Below are 23,823 nucleotides of genomic sequence, written 5' to 3' on the forward strand. Positions count from 1 at the left end.
GAATAGGAGCAAAATACATAGGTGGGTCATATACTGTCCTATTTGTGTATTTATTCTGTGCAACTATACCTCATTATTATGATGGAAGGTTCTGAAAAGGGCAACATTTAGAAATGACAGAAGTATGAAAAGCATTAGTAAAATATTACCTTTTCAAAGAAAACTCACAGTAGTTCAAGCAAACAACGATAGTGGCTTAAATTGTACTGGTGGTCATGTAAGTGGAGAAAAGGGGACAGATGCCAGAGATGGTATAGAGGGAGAATCGATAAAACTTGGCAAGTGATTGCATGTAGGAGTGAGAATGAGGGAAAAGTCAAATGTGACAATGATGTTTGGAACCTGAGTGAATGGGAAGATTAAACAATTACAGATATTCAAATCAATTTATCAAGCACTTATTAAGTGTTGTGGGTATGGTGCTTTATGCTAGTGATTATGATAAAAATTATATAGTCTTTGTTCTCAGGGAACTTAGAGCCTACTGAAGGAAAAGAGCATATACACAGATAAGTAAAAATCCCAAAACAGCAAAAAAGTAAATGCAAATTAATTTGAGGAATAATAGCATTAGCAATTGGGTAATTAGAAAATGCCTCATGGTGTAGGAGCCACTCCAGCTGGACCTTAAAGGCAACTACGAATGCCAAGAGGTGAAGGGGAAGAGAAGGCATATACATGAGAGCTAATGTATGAGTGTCTAGGAGGAGGAGACATGTAACACCATCAAATGTTGCAAGGTAGATAAGGACTGAGAAAAAGCCACTAGATTTACCAGGTAAATTGGCCATCTTAGGAAGATCAGTTTTAGTTGAATGGGAGGTTTAGAAATCAGACTATAAGAGGTTGAAAAATTAGTACATTTTCTTTTAAGTTAAAAAAAAGTTTTTATTGATTTTTTAAAAAAAAATCACTAGAATTACCTCCAGTATCCTCCTTTCCCTTCCCATAGAGCCATCTCATATAAAAAGAGTATTTTTAAAGATTTCCCCCCAGGGAAAAAAAGAAAAAGAAGGAAAATTATCCCAAACTAATCAATACATCAAAAAAATTAAGTCCAACGATACGTACAATGTACCACCCTCATAACCTCCCACAACTGCAAGAGCATGAGGTGAGAATGACTTTTCATCTATCTTCTTTCTAGACATGCTTATTCTTTATAATTTCGTAACAATTGCTCTTCTTGGTTGATTTGTTTGGTGACTCTTAGTGAACATAGGTGCAGTCATTGTGTATATTGGTTTCTTTGCTCTACTTATGTAACTCAGTAAATCTTTTCCTGTAAATCTTTCCATGCTTCTTTTTATTCATCAAATTCATAATTTTGCAAAGATCAGTAATATACTTTTACATTCACATACCACAATTTGTTTAGCCATTGCCCAACGGATGGGCATTTACTTGCTTCCATTTCTTTGCTTTTTCAAAAATGCTGCTACAAATATTTTGCTCTATATGAATGTTTCTTTGAGAACAGTGCCTAATAGTTTTGTCTGTGGGTCAAAAAAAACGGACATTTTAGTCACTTTGTTTCTGTAACTTCAAATTATTTTTCAAAATGACTGTAATGATTCACAATTCTATTAACGATGTGTAAATGTGACTATTTCCTTACAATCCCTTTAATATGGATTATTTACAACTATCATCATCTTTGGCAATTTCTTGATGGTGAGATGACAACAGCATTGTTCTGGTTTTCATTTATCTCATTATTAGTGATTTGGAACATTCTTATATATGGTTATTAACAGTTTGTAATTATTTTTTAACAATTATTTGTTCATATTCTTTGACCATTTATATATGGGGACGATGGGAGAAAAGGGAGAACATGATGACTATAACAATGTAAATAGAATGAACAACTATATATGTATATATATACACATATGTACGTACATACATGCATATACACATACATACACTCTCTCTCTCTCTTTATACATATATATATACATATATGTACATATATACATATATAAGTAATAGAGAGACAGAGAGAGTATGGGATGTTCAGGGAAGACTAGCACTTCTGGTGTGAGGGCTTGCTGAGCCCTTTTCAGGGCTTCTCAGCCACCTTTGGTGTCCACTTTCACCTATCTTTCACCTGTGGATCCGAGAAGCTGAGCTGCAGCATGCACAGCATCCACACCCCAATAAAAATATGTTGGGTGATAGGCTGAACCAACCTGAGGTTAACAAACAGGCCTCAGACCCATCAGTGAATTAGGGAGATGTCTATGCCACATATGTGAAGACTTTTTCTGGTGGAATGGGCTGATGAAAACAATTTGTTCCAATGACAATGAAGGTGTCCGAGGCTGACAATGTGGAGCACTTAGAGCTTGCTTAGACATTGCTGATACCAAGGTCATCTGCTGCATGCTGGGTCATAGGCAGTTATTCTGATTTTTGTTTTGTTACTGGACTTGGATGACTCTGGAAGACTGATGACTTTGTGTAACTCTGCCTCACTTAAATCTAATTCAAACATGAATCAAGACATCATTCATGATGTCATTGATCCTCTTTGAAATGAAGGACAAACAGCATACATACATACATACATACACACATATGTGCCTATATATGGAAAAGCCATTCCATAATATATGTGTTCAAATAACATGAACAAATACTTGATATATAGATCTCTATATATACACATATGCATATATATTTATATACACAGAAATATTTGTCAAATCTATCTGCCTATCTGTCTATCTATCTCTCTATCTATCTATCTAACATGAAAAGGAGTCAAATCCTCCTCTGACCAAAATTTGTGCCCACTATCTCCTGCTAGGCATAGCATGTCCCCTGGGGGAAGACAGGAAAGGGCCAAGATGGGTGTCTTCCTTCTACCCTAGAACAACGACTTACATCTGTGTCAGAAGAGGGTGACTTCCACTTCCTACTACCAGCCAAGTCTCATAACCAGGATGTAAAGAACCTCTGGTGCAAAGAGAAGCAACCTTCCCTTTGGCCTCAGGCCTTCCATCTCTTCCTGTATCTATCCCTTGAGGAAACAAGGAAAGAGTTGTTGGGGAAAAGGAAAACACCCCACCGGGCCTCAGCACAGGCCAGACATCACCACTACGACCCCCAGCTCAGCACCAGGTAAGCTGTCAGGTCCACATGACTGCCAGCAGCACCAGTCACCCACTCCCACCTCATCAGCACAACACCAGACATGAAAGTCCCCCGGGGGCCTCAGAGCAACATCAGCACAACATCAGATAAACAGCCAGGGCCTGCAGCCACTGGCACAAGAAGCCTGAGACAGTTCCCCTTCTACTCTGGGTGCAAAGCTCAAATTTAAAAGAAAGGGAAAAGACCAAAAAAAAGGATAAGCAAAAAAACAACAAAAAAAGAATCTGATCGTAGAAAGTTATTATAATGACAGGGAAGACAAGACACAAACTCAGAAGAAGACAACAATATCAAAACACCTAGGGGCAAAACACCAAAGAAAAATGGGAAGTGGACTCAAGCCCAGAAAGAACTCATGGAAGAGCTCAAAAAAGAGCTAAAATCATATAAGAGAGGTAGAAGAAAAAAATAGGAAAAGAAATGAGAGAGATGCAAGAGAATTATGAAAAAAAACTGAACAGCTAGGAAAACTGCTTAAAAAGTAGACTTGGCCAAATGGAAAAGGAGATACAAAAATCCACTGAAGGAAACAACTCCTTAAAGAATACAATTGGCCAAATGGAAAAGAAAGTACAAAAGCTAATTCAAGAAAACAATACCTCAAAAGTTAGAATTGAGCAAGTGGAATCTAATGATTCTATGAGACATCATAAATCAATCAAATAAATTTAAAACAATGAAAAAACAATGGAAGAAAACATAAAATACCTCATGGGAAAAACAACTGACCTGGAAAATAGATCTAGGAGGGACAGTATCAGAATCATTGGACACCTGAAAGCCATAATCAAAAAGAGGACCTGAACAGCATCTTTCAAGAAATTATCAAGGAAAACTACCCTGATATCCTGGAATCAGAGGGCAAAATAAGCATTGAAAGAATCCGCTGATCACCTCAGGAAAGAGGTCCCAAAAGAAAAGCTCCAAGTAATATTATAGCCAAATTTCAGAACTATCAGGTCAAGGAAAAAAATACTACTAGTGACCAGAAAGAAACAATTCAAATATTGGGGAATCACAATCAAGATTACAAAGGACTTAGTAGCTGCAACGTCAAAGGATCAGAGGTCATGGCACATGATATTCTGGAAAGCAGAGGAGCTAGGACTATAACCATCACCCACAAATGTATCACCTTCACATTCTAGAATTCCAAAAATCCCCTTACCCAATCACAATCTATTGCCTTTTCAATTCTCCCTCTGCCTTTCCTTATAAAATCTTACTTTTTTGTTCTGCCCCACTGGCCATTCCCTAGTCTTTTCTCCATATTGACTCCTTGGTGAACCAATTTTATTCTATATTCTCCTCCTCTCTTGAATCCCTAGGCCCCTTTCATTTCTCCAATTATACCCTGCCAAATCTCATCCTTAGATCACTTACACTATTATCTATCTTTGCTCTTACAAATAGGCTACTGAACAAAGGTGGAGAAAATCATGCAACCATTCTGACTGGGTCCACTACAAATTTATGTTATGCAACCTAGGTCTTGATTGTTGTTAGGCAATCCTTCTATGCCTGCCTTATCAACTCACTGTCCTACTCTCTACAAAACCTCTTCCAAACCTTTTCATCTCTCCTCAAACATTATAAAGCTGCCTCTCTCCCCATCTTCAGCTGAGAAATTTGCCTGATATTTTATGGAAAAAAAATGAGGCCATTCTCTATGTGCTCTCTCTACTCCCATATTCTTCATCTCAAATAACTCATATGCCTTCTGCCAACATCTCCTTCACCTCTATCTCATATGATTAAATTACTTACTCCTTACCAAGCCTAACCTTTCTACCCATTCAATTGCTTCCATCCCATCACATCCCATCTCTGCCAAAATATTGCCCCTCTCTCATCCCCATTCTTTCACTTATTTTCAATCCCTCGCTGTCTACTGTATCTTTATCTATTATCTACAAACAAGCCCATGTCTCCCCTATCCTGAAAAAAAACCCCTCACTTGATCTTTCCAGAGAGAGAGCCCAGGTTGAGGGGAGGTTGATTAAAGGAGCAAGGTCCTAGAGAAAATGAGATGAAATAAAAAGCAAAAGTACAAAGGGTTTTCTTTTTAGAAATTCTGAGCCTGGAGTAAAGGAAAAGAAAACAGGATTTAATACTGAGGGACTTGAGGGTAGAATTGAAGAGAAGAGGAAGCTCATGATGTATGACTTCAAATTTCTTGGTAAATTTTAAGACAAAATTATCTGCTAAGTGTGACCAGAGCATGGAAAGTGTAGGTTGCTTGAGGAGAGAAGTGTAGATTTCGAACAGATAATGTAGAGATTGCCAAAGGGAATCTATTAGGGAAGAATAAATAGATTACTTTGTAGGAATGAGAATCCAGTTGAGTCAGCAGGTTTGCCTAATTTCCTCCACTGGTGTTCAGAAGCATAAAGTTGGGAGCAGAGTAGGAACATGATAAAGGTCATTCATGTTTGGAATTTAGAAAGAGATGAGTAGCAAAAAATCAAACCAATCAGATTTGAATGTATAGGAAAAGTAGAGTTGAATTGGTCTGCTATAGTACCAAGATTTCCAAGAGAGGAAAGTGAAACCAGAGCAGAGGTGATGGCTTGCAAAAGCAGAGAGGAGAGTAGTGAGTGAAGTTTGTGGTGAAGATAAAGAATAGGTTCAGGAGTAGTAGAAAAAAAGGGAAATAGGAAAGATATAAGGTTATAGTCAGATAGTGGAATTACAGATTGTTGATCATTTGAGTGGAACAATTATGGTTAATGAGGACATAAGAGGACAACCAGTCCTATTTGTGGTTTAGGTAAAGTTCATAGAAGTTGAAGAAATTCATGAACCAGGAGACCAAGGTGTTTTAGGAAGCATTAACTTGTAGAGTTAAGTCTCCAGGTAACATGAAAGTAGTTGGGATAGAAAGGACTGTGAGTCATATACTAAACATTTTTTTTAAAAGAGGAAGAATTTCTTGGGGAGATTATATAACTGCCACTATAATTTATTTAAGATGATATGCAGGATGAAGTGAATCTGCTCTTGAAGGAGGAGACATTGTTGGGTGAAGATGGTGGTGGGGGAGAATCCGGAAGTACCAATGAGGAACAAGAAGTGTGTCCACATTTCCATCTGGTCCCATAAGTCATGGATGCAACCAGTTGGGAAGAGGGTAACCAGGAAGTCAGAGTCTTCTGCTGGAAGTCAAGTTTCCATGATTGTAAGAAAATTGAGGGAGTGAGAGAGGAGTAGATCTAATAGGAAGATGAGTTTGTTAATAATACAGCAGAGTTCCAGAAGACACAATTGAAGGAGAAGGCAGAGTTGGATAAGGACTTCAGGTGGAAACAGGGGAAGAGAAATTTTGCCTAGGCAGCCTTGGACTCTGAATCACAGTCTGAATAATCCAATCAAGCAAACCATCAATCAGTCACAAACATTTATTAATATCTGCTATGTATCAGGAAATATGCTGGGTGCTAGAGATACAAAAACAAAAATGTCCATGCCCACAATGAGCTAAGTTTCTATGAGAGGAAAAAATAGATATACAGACAAGCAAATATATGTATATTTTTATTGTTGTTATTGTGCTGACAGAAATAGGGAAGTTAGGAAGAGATAACACATGTAAAATGCTTTGCAAATCCTAAAATGTTATATAAACGCTAGCTGTTTTGTCTGTGTGTATATACACCTACTTACACACACATATACATACATATACACATATTCCTATCCCATCCCCTAAATGTAGTAGCATTCTAAGACTTTATTTTAGACCCTCTTCTTTTCTCTCTCTAGACCCTCTCTTTTAGTGATTTCTTTAGCTTTTGTGGATTCAATTACCATTTGTATATAGATGACTGACAAATCTATTTTTATCCCATGTATAATATGGACATATCTGTAGTGTATGTATATATATATATATGCACATGTATATGTATACATCTGTGTACATGTACTATATATATATTATATATATGCATATATTTGGAGAGAAGAGGGAGAGAAACACAGAGACACACACAGAGACAGAGAGATACAGAGAGACAAAGAGAGACAGAGAGAAGTTGATAGGGACTGAATCTGTGATTGTATTAGTATAAGGGACTCCTAAGTGAGTAAATTCCCTCTACCAATATGGACTAGCACTTTCTCTTCAACTTCTAGTCTTAGAGATTCAGTATACTCACATATACAGTATAATTGAGATTATATAAATTGGGCAATCATCTGCATAGAGATGATAGCTGAATCTCCAGTGTTGCTTGGAGTTGATGGATGTTTTCTCCTCACCAACTGCCCATCTCAGATTGACTTGGATTCCTGTCCCCATTCCCAACTCAACTCCATCTCCAATAGAATCTTGAGGAATAACAAGAGTTGAATGTGGGGAAATTGTGACCTTAGTGCATGCTATAGATTTTCCTTCTGTCCCCTTTAAAATTGAAAATGTAATGTAAAAATCTATCAAAGGCAGACAATGATGCTATTTTCAAACCCACAGCCTTTGTTTTGATATTGAACACTTACAGTCACTAGCTATTTAGCTACAAGCTCCAAATGGGAAGGAAAGCTTGGGGAATTTGCTTGCAGTCATGCCTCAAAACATTCTTCTTCCACCCCCCTTCCGCCTACCAGTCCAGCTCCCCCTCCAAGTAATGGGCTATTTGAGCATATCAATGTATTTCAATGCATATTGAACAAAAGGTATCATTAAATGTGATTGAAAATCAAACAACTATTTCATTAATGGACCTATTATCAGAAAACACAGTGGCATTCAAATACCGGCATGCTGTTACTATAGATACTCTGCTTCTCACAGTCCTCACACAGTTCTGAGGGTTTGGTACAGCTGTTAACATCCTTTGATAGACATAATGATCCCAGGTATGCTAGATGATCTTTATTTTAATGCTTTGAATTGATGAAAATGTTGTAAATGCAAATTGCAGAGGAAAAAAAAAGTATAATTCATCTCATCCTAACAGTAATATTATTGCTTTAAAAAAAATCCACAAAATTGACTGGTCCTTTTTCATTTTCTGGTTCACATAGGTAGAGTTACTTTCATCTGGAACAAGCTTCATGGGGATGCTGTCACTCAGATCCATCAAGAATAGCAAGAGGCACAACCTTTTAAAATGGACACTCCCCCCCACCCCCCGTGCCTTGCCAATAGCAGGTTTGCTTTAGAAGTGGTCATTAGGAAACACACTCCAAATGAGTCTGAATTAGAAAATAAAAAAAAATGGTCAAGAAAAAATAAGAATCTGAAGCTCCATGGAGCTAGCCTGATGGAAAATGTTTATAGATAAAATTACTTTAAAACATTCACTTTTTTTAACCCTCACAACATAAACCAGCCAGGTCTGAAGGTGCTGATTCAATGCAATAGACATTTATTTAATATCTACCTACTGTGTGCCAGGCACTATAGTAAGTACTAGGAATACAAAGATATAGCAAGTTATTCAAACTAGTGAAGAATATTGAAGAAAACAACAAAATTGTTCCTCTCTTTCCTAGTCTTACCAAATGTGCCTTTGACTAAATTATAGTGTTTGGACATAAACTTTCTGAATATTTGTTTTAATGACACCCAGTGCTATGGTTACATTAACTTGACAAACAGACATGGAAATCCAAAGAGAAAGTACAAGCCAACAACTGATATTCCTTTTTTTTTTTTTTTGTAGTGCCTCACAGTTTACAAAGTGCTTCATCATAATGATGCTCTTAGCTACTTAATTATTATCCTCAGCTTTCAGATCAATTCTTAAACATTATAAAGCACCTACTATGTACCAAGTACTACAGAAATTTCTAGAAATATAAGAATGACAAAATCTGTACTTTGAAGAAGCATACTTTTCAAACTAGGGCTAAGAGATGTTGAGTTTTTTCTTTTTTATTTATTTTTAGTTTTCAACATTTGCTTTTTTAAGATTTTGAATTCCAAAATTACTCTACCTCCTTCCCCTCCCCAAGATGGCATGCAATCTGATATAGGCTATACACGTACAAATAGATACTCTTTATACATATAAAGTATCTCTATTCTCCAAGATGATGATGATGATGATGATGATGATGATACTGATGGTGAAAAGTTGAATTGAATTGAGCAGAGATTTTTTAACTCTTCTCTCAAATTATCAGCAGATGAACACAGGAGATAAAGCCAAGTGAGTTTTCATGATAATGAACAAAAGATAAAGAACTCTGGTTACATTATTCCTGACCACTAGGAAATAATGAGTATGAAGCTGGCTATCTCTTGAAAGAAGGAAGAAAAGTAGAATCAGGGGAAAGATTTTTTACAATGACGATAATCATGTAAAGGAAAGTAACTTTAAAGATTTAAGAATGTGCATCAATGCAATGACCAATCACAACTCTAGAATACATGTGATGGATCAGTCTTCCCACCCCTAAACACAACTTAGAGGAGCAGATTGAGGCATGTGTTTTCATTTATGGCCAATGTATCGATTTATTTTGTTTGACTATATTTGTTAAAAGTAAAAAAGAATATTTTTGGGCGAAGATGAGGTTTCTTGGGGAAGGAGTGGATTTGAAATGATAACAATGGGAAAAAATAAGAAAAGTTAAAGAGTATCATAGAAACATTCGAAAATACACTAAAGAAAGTATAATGAAGATGAGAATGGACATAGACAAACAGGGCAGTATTGGTGTCCTGTTGTGTTAAGTTGAATATATAAATTAATATAAGCTAAATATAACAATAGGTATTTGTAGTTTCCTATATATTTATGTTTATGAAAGGGTCATAGAGCATGCTTGGATTTATCGTTCCTGCTGGCTTAAGTGTATGCCAAAATGTTCTCTGCCTGCTCCAGTCCACTGTGTGGAAGATTGGGAAAGCCTACTTCTGCTTACACATTTTAAGAGCATGAATAATTCTTTAATTAACTGCTGAGCCATAAGTTCTGATGAATCAGGGGAAATTTAAAAAGGAGACAGCTTACAGCTGAGCTCCTTTGACTATAGAGCTTCAGGTGATAAGTTTTGATGCTAGTGAATGGTGGGAAGGGCAGGATCCTTCTTGAAGCAATTGTAATGATGATTCTATCAATGTGGTAGCCAGTCCAAGAGGACTGAGGTGAAATTGAACTCAAAGGACTCCTGCCTGTCTTTTCCCTTTTGTGTTTACTCTTTCATGATCTTGACTAAGGATTACCTGGAGAGGGAGGTGTCTTGAATACCTTTTGAGTTTGGGAGGTCTGAGTGGTATCAGAGACTGACAGAAGCAGAAGCATCAGAAGTGGAGAGGCACCACCAGAAAGAAGATGGAGCTGGGCTTTTTGATTGGACACTGCCCACTGCCAAGGTGATATGTGAATCAATGAATTAGTAGTATTGTACAATTTCTATCTGTTCTGATAAGCAAAATATTAGCCTTCAAAGTGATTGGAACCATTTTTACTGAATACTGTTCTAATGATTCTGTTAATGTAAGTTGTGATTTTTCTATGGTGAACATTTTTCTCTGTGTAGGAATAAACTACCTGTCCCATAACCAATTCATATTTTACACTGAACATTTCTTTTGCTTTCTTTCAGGAAACCTCTTAGACTTTTGAGATATGCTTTACTATAATTAGAAATATTTCCCACCAAATTCTAAGGGGGAGTTATTATGGGGTCAAGGAATGTGAGAAAAGGAGAGTGCCAATCCCCTAAATTAGAAGTCTGGCTTCTCCAATAAGTCATAATAACCAGGTACGGAATAGACAGTAGTGTAGGTCAGCAGTTCCTTTGAATCCAGCCAAAATGGTGCCTCTGTGTTAGATACACACAGAAAACAACAAAATAAAACAGGAACAAATGTATTTTCATGCTACAAAATTTTGTAATTATTGGTTTAGGGTGGTTCTACTCCCTCTCTAAGGCCCTGAAGTGGGCAGTCAGATGGGCCTGCCAAGTGATGCTGGACTTTTTTTTTAATTTCTGAAAGCATTTGAACTTTGGAGGAAACCAACACTGAGGATAACAACAATGCTAGTCAAGAGAGAGGAAGTCAAGAACATGCAAGCCCCTCAGGAACCTGTGCTGATCTAGCACTGAGTTACTGAAACTTCTGAAGAGAATAAAGCCCTGAACCGAAGGTCAAAGACCTGGCTTCAGGTCCTGGATCCTCATTTTAATAGCTGTGTAACCTTGGGAAAAGCAGTATGCCTTCTCCAGCTTCAGTTTCTTCATTTCTAAAATGAGAATGATGATATTTACATGACAGCTGCCATGTCTCAAGGATTAAGTAAAATAATCATTATCAAATGCTTTGCAAATCTCAGAGCTGAATCAGGCCACAATATACTGTTACAGCTTATCTCATATGAAAGGTACTTTACAAACCATAAAAACTATATAATTATGAGGTAGTATTATTACTTCCTTTCATATATTCTATCTAAAAGCCAAAAGTATTTGCTTTCTGGTTTTGCCCAGTCCTCTCTCATCTCCTTCCTTCATGCTCTCCTTAAAGCCTGGTTTTTATATACTCCTGTCACTCCACAAGCCACTCTCACACTTCACCTCCCATCTCCACCTGTTGAAGTCCTTTTCTTCTTCCTAAGCCTAACTAAGATTCCACCTTTCCCATGAAATTTTGCTTGCCCCTTGGACTTGCCCTTCCTCTCAGATGCCTCCACTAAGATTAATCTCTCCATCTTCAAATGCCTCAAAATATTCCTTCCAGAAAATCATCATACTTTACCTGGACTTCTCCTTTGAATTTATCATACTCTATACTTGTATCAACATTATTTGTATAAGTGCCTTTTCCTCCGTTAGCTGGCAAGTTATTTGAGAGTAGGAACTGAGTTGTACCTATCTTTGTATCCCGAGATATAAAGTTACATGCATTGAATGCATGGAAATGGGCAAAGGATTTCATTTTTTTTCCAGGAGAGTGTATTTCCAATATGGAAAAAAAAACTTCATCAAACCATGTGATTTAATAAATAAGTCCTAAGGAGTTTCTTCAGGCTCATCATAGTTTAGTGATTTGTCAGAGTCAACAACTTTATCTAGTATAGTACTTTCCAAACTGTCTTATCTCTGGAGTTCTACCCCTTTCATTTATTACATATCCCATATTATATGGTGTCACTTCTTAGAATTTTGTAACTATTAGCAATATTCTTTCTCACTTAGAGAAATGTAAGTGAATCAATATTACTAGCTCCAGTATATAAACTTACATACCCACATTTATACATAATTCTATTGGGGTGTAGGGTGTAGTCAGAGAAGACTAGTACCTCTGGTGTGAGGACTGCTGAGCCTTTTTTAGGGTTGCTTTCCACTTTTTGTGTCTACCAGAGTTACCTAACTCTCTGTCACCTGTGGCTCCAAGAAACTGTAGCATGTGCAGTGGTCGCACACCAGTAAACCATTTTGGAAACAGGTTAAATCAGGTTGAGGGTAATCAAAGAGTCTCCAGCTCTTTGGTGAGTTGGGGGGTGTCTGCCCCAAGCATGTGAAGACTTCCCCTGGTGGAATAGGCAGATGAGAACAATTTGTTCCAATGGCCATGAAGCAGGTACTGTGGAACACTTAGAATTTAAGTTGGACATCAAAGACACCAAGAACACCCACAACATCTCAAGCCATCACCAGTCATCTTAATTCTGCCCTGGCACTGGACTGTGATGGCTCTGGAAAAGAGAGTGAGGTCAATGACTTTGTACAACTCTGCCTCATTTAAGTCCAACTTATACATGAATCAAAAGACATCATCCGTATCATTTTTACCATTTCTGCTTATCTCAAAGTCCTGTGGTGACAGGCAAGTGATGAAACAGCAGATGCAGATACACTAGGAGCTGTAGTCACAACCCAGTCAACATAGGAGGCCCAGGCCATAGGGTTGTCTTCCCATTAGAAGCAGTAGTGGGAACAGCAACCTCTTGGGTGTCTGAGCAGTGTTCCTCCTGGTGCGAGGAAGGGGCTAGAAAAGGTGCCCTAAAATTGTCTACTTACCCAATCCTGGCCTGTTTACTGCAACACATGGGGGATCTCACTGTGGTCAAAATACACATGCAAAAAATGTACAAAAACTTCTGCAAAGATGATTCCACTCACCAATGGTACATGGAATGTGAGCACACTTATGAACAACACAAAATCCAGTAGAAGTAAAAGATGACAGTTCTTGTTGCGAGAGAACTCAGCAGGTATCACATGCAAATAGCAGCCGTGGGTGAAACAGGGCTGACAAATGAAGGCCAACTTACTGAAGTTGGAGCTGGATACACATTCTTCTGGAGTGGCCACAAAGAAGGGAAGTGCTGTGAAGGTGGTGTAGATTTTGGAATCAAATGTAATCTAGTCAACAAACTTGTATGCCTACCAAAAGGAGTGAACAACAGGTTAGTGATAATGTGATTACCACTTTTAGGAAAATGTCATTTCACCATCATTAGTGCATATGCTCCCATTATGACGAAGCCTGATGAGGTCAAAGAAAAATTTTATGAAGACCTGAAGATGCTCATCATCAATGTGCCAAAAGAGAACAAGCTTATAATTCTGGGTAGCTTTAATGCTAGAGTAGGTACAGACTGCCAGACAAGGCAGGGAATCCTTGGGAGGAATGGAGTTGGAAACAGCAACAACAATGGTCACTTACTACTGAAGACATGTGCAACACATGACCTTCTCATTACCAACACTGTCTTCTGTTTACCTAACTGTAATAAAATGTCATGGATACACTCTCATAACAAACTTTGGCATTTAATAGACTATGTCATTGTAGGAAGAGACAGACAGGATATGAGAGTGGACAGAGACAATGAGTGATGCAGAATGCTGGAATGATCGCAGACTTATCCTCTCCAAGCTAAATATTTGCATTCAACAAAAGTAGTGGTCCCAAGGCAAGATGACTACTAGAAGACTTAATGTCAAAAGATTAGAGCACTTCTACGAGAGGGAACAGTTTGTTGCTGACATGGAGGGAAAATTGAGCTAACACATAGTTGGCAACAGTAAAGGAGCAGAAAAGGAGAGGGCAGCTTTCAGGGATTTGGTATACAGCACTGCATTTGCTCATCTGGGTCAGAACATTCACAAACATCAATATTGGCTTGATAAAAATGACTGGGAAATTCACAAGCAGCAAAATGAAAAACAAGAGCTCCACAGGATTTACCAGCGGGATAATTCATCCATCTCTAAGAAGACAGCACTTAATTCCATGAAAAGTAAAGTGCAAGTGAAGCTTAGAGAGATGCAGGATTCATGGCTCAATAAGAAGGCAGATGAAATTCAGTTTTACACAAATTGTAACAATCCAAAGTGCTTTTTTGATACCCTAGAGGCTATTTATCGGCCAAAAACCTATGCTGCATCTCTACTCATAGCTGATGAAACCACATTGATTAGTGATAAGGACAGGATCCTGGAGAGATGGGCTTAACACTTCCATAGTGTTCTTCACAAAGTATCATGAATCAATGCTGAAGCAACTGACCATTTACCTCAGGTTGAAGTCAATCCCTTTCTAGTCAAATTTCCAACTGAAGAAGAGGTTTTGAATGTTATTAAGCTACTTTCCCATGGCACCTGGTGCTGATTCTGTTCCAGCTGAAATTTACAAGGTGAGTGGTCCATTGCCTATACACAAGTTGACTAAATTTTTCCGGGTTATATGGCAACAAGAAGTTATCCTCCACAAGTTCAAGGATGCCTCCATTGTCCATCTCTATAAAGGTTAAGGAAATAGATTGTCCTGTGATACTGACAAGGGGTCTCTCTCTTAGTCATTGCTGGCAATATTCTTGCCAGAGTCCTTAATAAGCTCATCCTTCACTTGGAAGACGGTTACTACCTGAGAGCCAGTATGGCTTCAGAAAGGGCTGAAGAATGGTTGATGTGGTATTTGCTGCCTGACAACTCCAGGAGAAATACTAGGAGCAGAACAGAGGTCTGTACACAATATTTGTAGATCTGACCAAGGCCTTTGATACCATCAGTTGTGAGGGCTTATGGAAAATAATGTCAAGATTTGGTTGCCCAGAGCTCATCAATATTGTACATCAGTTTCATGACAGCATGCTTGCCTGGGTTCTGGATAATGGACAATGCTCTCACATTTTCCCAGTCACCAGTAGAATGAAACAAGGTTGTGTGCTTGCTCCCATGGTTTTTGGGAAGATTTTTTCAGCAATGTTTTCAGATGCCTTCAATGAGGATGAAGACGGCATGAAGGTCAGTTATTGCAATGATGGTAAATTATTTAACTTTTAAAAGGCTACAAGCTAAGACCAAAGTGGAGGGAGTGTTGGTGCATGATTTTTTGTTTGCAGATGATTGTGCACTCAATATAGCCTCTGAAACTGAGATGCAACAAAAGTATGGATCAATTTTCTGCTGCTTGTGCTAATTTTGGCCTTACCATTAACATTAAGAAAGCACAGGTGCTCCACCAGCCAGCACCACACCATCCATATGAAGAACCATCAGTTACAGGAAATGGAGAAATTATGAATACTGTGGATAAGTTCACTTACCTTAGCACTATATTTTCCAGGGATGTATACATTGATAATGAGATTGACGTACACACACATTGCCAGAACTAGTTCAGTATTTGGAAGGCTCCATAGGAAAGTATGGTAGAGACGAAGTTTTAGATTGACTACCAAACTGAAGGTCCACAGAGCATTGTGCTGACCTCATTGTCATATGCCTGTGAAACCGGGGCAACATACTAGCACCTTGCCAGGAAACTGAATTGCTTCCATTTGAATTGTCTTAGGAAGATTCTGAAGATCATCAGGTAAGATAAGGTACCAGACACTGAGGTCCTTTCTTGAACTAAACTGCCAAGCATTCAAACTACTGCAGGAAGCACAAGTGTGATGGGTTGGCCACGTTGTTTGAGTACCATAGGCTTACATAAAACCAAACCAAACCAAACCAAAAAAAACTATTTTAGGGAGAATTAACACAAGGCAAGTGCTCACACAAGGCAAGTGTTCACGTGGTGGTAAGAAGAAGCAACTGTCCACTGCTCAGATTCCTATAATCTAGCCACTGCTTAGATTCTTATAATCTAGTCAATAGCTTACTAATGTTCAGACTCCTTAAGAGTCTGCCCAATATGACAGATGTTCTAATAAACCTTGTCTTTGACCGAAAAAAAAGAAGCAACACAAGGACACTCTCAAGGTCTCTCTAAAGAACTTAAGAATTGACTGCATGACATGGGAGACACTGGCACAGGACTGCCCAGCATGGTGTACCCTCATCAGAGAAGGTGCTGTATTCTATGAGCAATACAGAATTGAAATAGCTCAAAGGAAACACAGGATATGCAAATTTAGAGAATCCACCACAAGTGTTCACATGGACTATTTGTGCCCAACCTGTCATAGAGTCTTCTGAACTCATATTGGTCTGATCAGCCACAGTTGGACACACTGTAACTTGACTCTAAAATAGCAATGTCATTTTGATCCTCTTTGAGAATGAAGGACAACCATCAACCAATATAGTTCTATTAATAAGTAAAGTCATTCTTTCTTCTTAGGACCTCTATGTACTGGGAATTCATTCTCCCTCCCATATAGAATCTAAGTGGTCTATTTATAGAATTCCAAGAGTGGGAAAAAATACAAAAGTATCTCTAGAAGTGGAGGAGTGTGAAGGGAATGAGCATTTATATTGCACCTACTATATGCCAAACACTGTGCTACATGCTTTATAAATCTGTATTATTTGATCCTCACAACAATTCTGTGAGGTAGGCGCTATTATTTTCCCTATTTTATAGTCAAGGAAACTGAGGCAAACAAAGCATAAGTGACTTGCCCAGGGGTCACTTAGTTTGTGAATGTCTGAGGTATAAGTTGCTATCAGTTCTTCCTGATTTCAGGCCAAGCACTCTACCCACTGTTCCACCAGCTGATTCTAGAAGGATTTTTATTACTTACTTGAGAGAACAACCTTAAGTTGTTGGTAACTTACATATAATCAATAAATTACCGGTAAGAGTTAAATGACTTTTGTTTTCATGCCTAAAATCAGTTAAGAAGATTCTTTCCCCAATCACTTTATAGATAAGTGCCCATTTGGACTCAAATGCTCCCATAGCACCTTGTGTCAACAATATATTTCTCTATATCCCCCTTCTTAGCTAACTTTGGAAAAATCAGGTAACATTCTAATCTCATATTCTTATTATTTAGCATACTGTAGATCTGGGCTAGAAGTAGCAGATAACACTCTGCTCCACAGGAATCACCATTCTGGTACCCTGGAAAAGGCAAGGTATTTTTAGGATACATCAGAGATAGAACTTTTCCTATCAAAAAGGGAACAGTAGACAGCTATTTTTGAAGAACCTCGACCTGGGGAACTGCCAGCACCATCACCCCAATCCAGATGCAGATTTGGAAGCCCATGGCTTCTCATTCCTATCTCCAGATGACTATAAAATGTTCGCTAATGTAACCTATGTTCCAAATCTAGAGTATTTTCATAAGAATCTTGTTGATGGAGAAAATAATGATGATGTTGGGTAGAGGTCTATGCCTCTCTTAATTGAATTGTCCAAAATTGCATTAGCTTTTTTGTCCGCCCTATCATACTGTTGACTGTTGACTTATATTGAACTTGAGGTCCATGTTGTTCAGTTATTTTTAGTCATGTCTGAATCTTTGTGACCCCATTAGGGTTTTCTTGATAAAGATATTAGAGTGATCTATCATTTCCTTCTCTAGATCCTTTTATAGATGAGGAAACTGAGGCAAACAGGATTGAGAAACTCACTCAGTATCATACAGCTGTTAAGTGTCTGAGACCAGATTTGAACTCAGGAAGATGAGCCTTCCTGACTCTAGGCCCAACACTATATCCATTGCACCAGTAGATGAGTTGTTGTCTAGACATACCTCCACATTGTATCTTAAAGTTCATTTTTATTTTATTTTATTTTAATTTAAAATTTTTTGAGGAGAGAAAGGAAGAAGTGCAGAATGTTTGTTTTTAGTCATTGAAGTGTGAAGTACCTCTCCAATGGTTTTGAGGTATTCCTGCCTGTTTAGTGCCACCTGAAATAAGGTTTCCACTAAAAATGATAAATGTTGAAGAAGAAGCAGGAAAATTGGAACACTAATGAATTGTCAGTGGAGTTGTGAACTGATCTAACCATTCTGAGGAATAATTTGGAACTATGCTAAAATAAATATAAAATAAAATAAAACTGTGCATACCCTTTGATCCAGCAATACCATTACTATGTCTGTATCCCAAAGAAATCATAAGGGAAAAGGACCCACATGTACAAAGATATTTATAGCAGCTCTTTTTGTGGCAGCAAGACATTGGAAATTGAGAGGGTGTGCATAAACTGGGGAAGGGCTGAACAAGTTGTGGTGTATGAATGTAATGGAATACTATTGTTCCATAAGAAATGATGAGTAGCAGATTTTAGAAAAACCTGGAAAGACTTATATGAACTGATGCTGAGTGAAGTGAACAGAACCAGGAGAACATTGTAACAGCAACATTGTGCAATGGCCAACTTTGATAGACATAACTCTTCTTAGCATGCAATGATCTAAGACAATTCCAAAAGACTCATGATGGAAAGTGCTGTCCACATCCACAGAAAGAACTATAGAGTCTGAATGCATATCGAAACATACTATTTTCTTTCTTTTTTTGTTTTGTTTTTTTCTTTATTAATTGCTTTTTCATTTTGTTCTGATTCTTCTTTCACCATGTGACAAATATGGAAATATGTTTAATATGATTGTCCACATATAACCAACATCAGATTGCATGCCTTCTTGGGGAGGGGGGAAATTTAGAATTCAAAATTATATAAAAGTGAATTTTGAAAACTAAAAATAAATAAATAAATGTGACCCATAAAATAAGGTTTCCACTCATTCTCATAATCAGTGACTAGAGCAGTCAATGACACTATTTCATCATTTGAATGGTGAATCTATATATTCTCTTCTCATCTTTCTGTTCCAGTGAGGTTGCAATTATCCCTGAAAGGAGACAAGTCTACTGGAAATGTGGCAACTTATGATTTTGCAGGTCTTGTTAATGGAAGTCTAGAAGGAGCCCTGAAATCCAGACCGATGATCATAGCCTTTCAACTCTGGGAGCTCAACCCATGGATATGGCAGAAGGGAAATAAAATATTGGAAAGGGAGTTGGACTTGGAGTCAAGAAAACTCAGATCTAGTTTTGGCTCAACCACTCATAATCACAGTAACTGACATTTATAGTGCATTAGAAGGCACAACAGTATTATGAACCCATATTCCAGGTGAAGAAACTGAGAGTTGTAAGAAAGGTTAAATGTTGCTTACTGGTGATAATACATGGTCACCAAGCAAATAAGTGTGTGAGAAAAGTAGAATTTGAGCTCAAATCTTTGCTCTTGTTTAGTCATTTCAGTCCTGTCTGACTCTCCATAACCCCATTTGGGATTCTCCTGGCAAAGATACTGGACTGAATTGCCATTTCCTTCTCCAGCTAATTTTACAGATTAGGAAATTGAGGCAAACAGGGGGAAGTGACTTGCCTATGGTCATATAGCTAGTAAGTATCTGAAGCTACATTTGAACTCAGGAAGGGGAATCTTCCTAGCATCAGGTCTGACACTTTATCCACTGTACCATCTACCTGCTCCAAATCTTATTTGACTCCTAAGCTGATTCGACACTATGCTAGCTTTCAGCACCAAATCAAGGAATAACCAGTAGTCCCATTTACTATAACATATATTGTGTAAAGGAGATAGAATTGATTGGAAATATAGGTTAGAGTCAGATTGTGGAGAACCTTAAATGCTAGGCCAAGAAATTGTTTTAGGGGAAGGAGACTATTACTATGGGAAGGAAGGAAGCAAGCATTTAAGTGCTTCCTATGTGTCAGGCACTGTGTTAAACACTTAACAAATATTATCTCATTTGATCCTTTTAACAACCCTATGAAGTAGGAACTATTATTATTTTACAATTGAGGAAACTGAGTCAGAGAGAGATTAAATGACATGCCTAGGATCACACAGCCAGCTAGTGTCTAAGGCATATTTAAAATCACATTTTCCTGCCTCCAGAGTATTGGACTCAGTGTTAGAGGATTTGGATTAGATTCCTAGTAGTGACACTAGCTGTGTGACCCTGGTCAAGTCACTTAACCTCTCTGTGCCTCAGTTTCCCCATCTGTAAGTGGGAGTAAAGATATTTTACTTTCTACCTTTCAGGGTTGATCTGAGGAAAATTCTTTGCATAGTGAGGTAGTGTTGCACAGTCTCCAAATATTCTATTTGGAGTAGGAGGACTAGATTTAAATTCCCTTGTCATCTCTACTTCCTGTGAAAGGCAGTGTACTATAGTGGTTAAAGTGGTGGACCTGGAAGCAGGAAGGTCTGGATTTAAATTCTGCCTTTGACACTTACTAGCTCTGTGGCCATGATCAAGTTATATAACCTTTCAATGACTCATTTTCTTAATTTGTAAAATGAGATGATTGGACTTTATGATCTCTAAGATCCCTACTAGCTCTAAATTTATTTTCCTATGATCCTTAAAACACAACAAATATGAACTGTTATTACTAATTTTTGTTATAAATAATAGGAAACTACTGAAGCCTTTTTGAATAGAGGAATGATAGATCAGTGCATTAGAAAAAATACTTTAAAATTTTTGTGAAATTATGCATTGGTGAGGATTAGGGATTGGATTGGGGACAGGTGAGTGCTGATAAGGGTTTGAACTAAGGCATCGGTAGTTTTTTAAAATAAAATTTTATTTTTTCCCAACTACATGTAAAATAATTTTAATATTCATTTTAAAAAAATGAGTTCCAAATTCTCTCCCTTTCTTTTCCCTCCCTGAGACAGTAAGCAATTCGATATAGGTTATACATGTGCAATAATGCTAAACATATTAATATATTAGTCATGTTGTGAAAGAAGACTCAGTCCCCTCCACCAAAAGCATACACAAAAAAATTAAGTAAAAATAGTATGCTTTGATTTGCATTAAGACTCCATCAGTTATTTTCTCTGGAGGTAGATAGCATTTTTTATCATGGGTCTGTTAGAATTGTCTTCTGTCATTGTATTGTTGAGAAGAGCTAAGTCTATCAAAGCTGATCATTGCACAATATTGCTGTTACTGTGTACAATGTTCTCCTGGTTCTGTTTACTTCACTTTGCATCATTTCAAATGAGTCTTTCGAGGTTTTTCTGAAATCATCCTGCTCTGCATTTCTTATAAAACAGTATTCCATTACAGCCATCAGTAGTTGTGAGAAAAAAGGAGACAGAAAGAGGAGATAATATGTGTAGAACTCACTGGACCTGACAAATTGGAAGTAGGGTTAAGATGAGTGGAAAAGTTAAAGATGATTTTGAACAGCAATAGATTGGCAAATGGTGGGAAATTGAAAGTAAGAGCAGAATTATGAGCAGGAAGATGAATTTAGCTTCTGACATAATGAGTTTGAGATTCTGATGGGAAATCCAACTAGAGACTTACAGAAATCAATTGGAAATTCAGGCTACATATGGATACTCAGGGATCATCTGCACAGAGGTGATAATTGATGCCATGGGAGTAGTTGAACATCCACTAAAGATTGTTAGAGTAAAGGGCTGAAGAGGAGGCCTTGGGAGCATAACGATACTGATAAATAGGGAGCAGGAAGAGAAAAGTAAACAAGGAAAGGAGACAGAAGAGAGACAACAGAAACAGGCAGGAGAACTAAGAGAGCTAAGGATCGCTGAAACTGTAGAAGAATAAATTATATAGAAGGAGATGGTGTCAACAATGTCAAATGCCAGGAAAGTAAAGGAGGAAAACCAAAGAAGAAATACATAACAATTAGAAATTAAGAAGTCACTGGTGACCTTGGAGATGGTAGTTTTAAAAGCATTTAAGATAGAAGCCAGATTTTAAGGGAGTTGAGTTCCATATGCCTGATCTCTTTCCTTCAGTCCCTGGTTCTTACCTCCATTATAACTGCTCTATTTTGAGCAGAGTGTAATATGCACATGGCAGGTTCTCAAAATGGGCTTTTGAAATTAATGAGTACATTTTATGAAGTCAAATTAAAAATCACAATTACTCAATAATTTATAGCTTCGCAAATGTCATTAAATGCTTTTCACTTTCATTATAACTCCTGGTAGAAAATTATTTCTGTGATTTGACTTAATCAATTTACAGATGGTTCTATCACTGAAATTATGGTTAGAAGAAGATTTGTTGTTTAGGTCATTGACACATGCCAGGGAACAATTTCTTGGAACTTGCAAACTCACTGTCATTTTCTGGTCGTATCATTCTTTTAGAGAAAACCAGACTAATATTTGAATTGATTCACTAAAAAGAAAAACACTAAAAATCTTCTTTCAAAAATTGAGTGGCAAATTTAACTTCTGTGGTAAAGAATGGAGCTGCTGAAATGTAAAATAATATGAGATTCAGAACAGAGCTGCTAGGCCTGATCCCATCTCAAATGTGATTTAGAAATAAAATTCGTATCTGGAATGTAAGTATAGGTGAGGCCAAGCAGGCATCTGCTTTTTAGAATTAGATTCAAATGAGCATATTCTAAGCCTATCCTTTGAGCATGGGGTGGTTATTTTAAAGGGAATAGTGATGTTGAGACCTGGGTTTCTAAAATTTCACCAAACCCCTAGTGGAGAGTCTCCATTGGAAAAGGACTTGGAAAATGGAGGTATAAAGATATAGAGACCCCGGAGCCTGGAGAGAATCTCTCCCATACTAGACTCAGAGGATGCTTAGGGTAAAGAAGCAAAATTTTTATCTTGGCAGAAATCAAAGCCCTACAGAAGGTGGGAAAGCAATGTGTAGTGGAAAGGACACTGAGTTTGGAGTCAGAAGACCTGGTCTGAATCCTAGTTTTGTTCTTCAATAGCAGGTCACTTATTTATAAGTTGCAAAAGCTTCATGGGCCTTTGATTTCTCATCTCAAAAAGGAGAAGGTCAAATTATATAGCTATTAAGGTCCATTTCAGTTCTAAAATTGTATTACCTAAAGATATAGTTCACTCACTAAAAAGTGATATATCCCATGGAACATTCATGAGCATGACTCACCTATTTCCTAAAAAAACTATCTAGCTGTTTTAATAAACCTGGTAGCAAGATAGGGCCCCTCATCTACATATCTGATCAAACATAGGGCTATTCATTATGCTGCAGTCAGCCGCCAACTCCTGGAGTGAATATCTCCACTATAAAGAGAGGCAGTGTGGCACAGAGGTTAAAGCTGTGGCCTTGGAGTCAAGAAGACCTGGGTTCAAGTATTGTTTCTGGTGAATACTCTAGGTGTGGCCATAGGAGAGTCACTTAAACTCTTAAAACCCCAGGCAGCTAATGATAAGTTATTGTGGAGTTGCATCTGTGAAGACAGTTTCCGGACAAATGGAAGTGCAGGGTCAGATATGCCTTCTTTTTTCCCTACCCATCAAAAAGAAGAATAATGAGAACAAGAAGGATATCTATGTCCCAATAGCTTCCCAGAGAGTCTAGCTGTCCATAAATATAATATTATAATATCCCTGGATGAGGACTTCCTTCCTTCCTTCCTTCCTTCCTTCCTTCCTTCTTTCCTTCCTTCCTTCCTTCCTTCCTTCCTTCCTTCCTTCCTTCCTTC

The sequence above is a fragment of the Vombatus ursinus genome, unplaced genomic scaffold, assembly GCF_900497805.2.
Source record: "Vombatus ursinus unplaced genomic scaffold, bare-nosed wombat genome assembly UNPS02000580.1, whole genome shotgun sequence".
Classification (NCBI taxonomy): Eukaryota; Metazoa; Chordata; class Mammalia; order Diprotodontia; family Vombatidae; genus Vombatus; species Vombatus ursinus.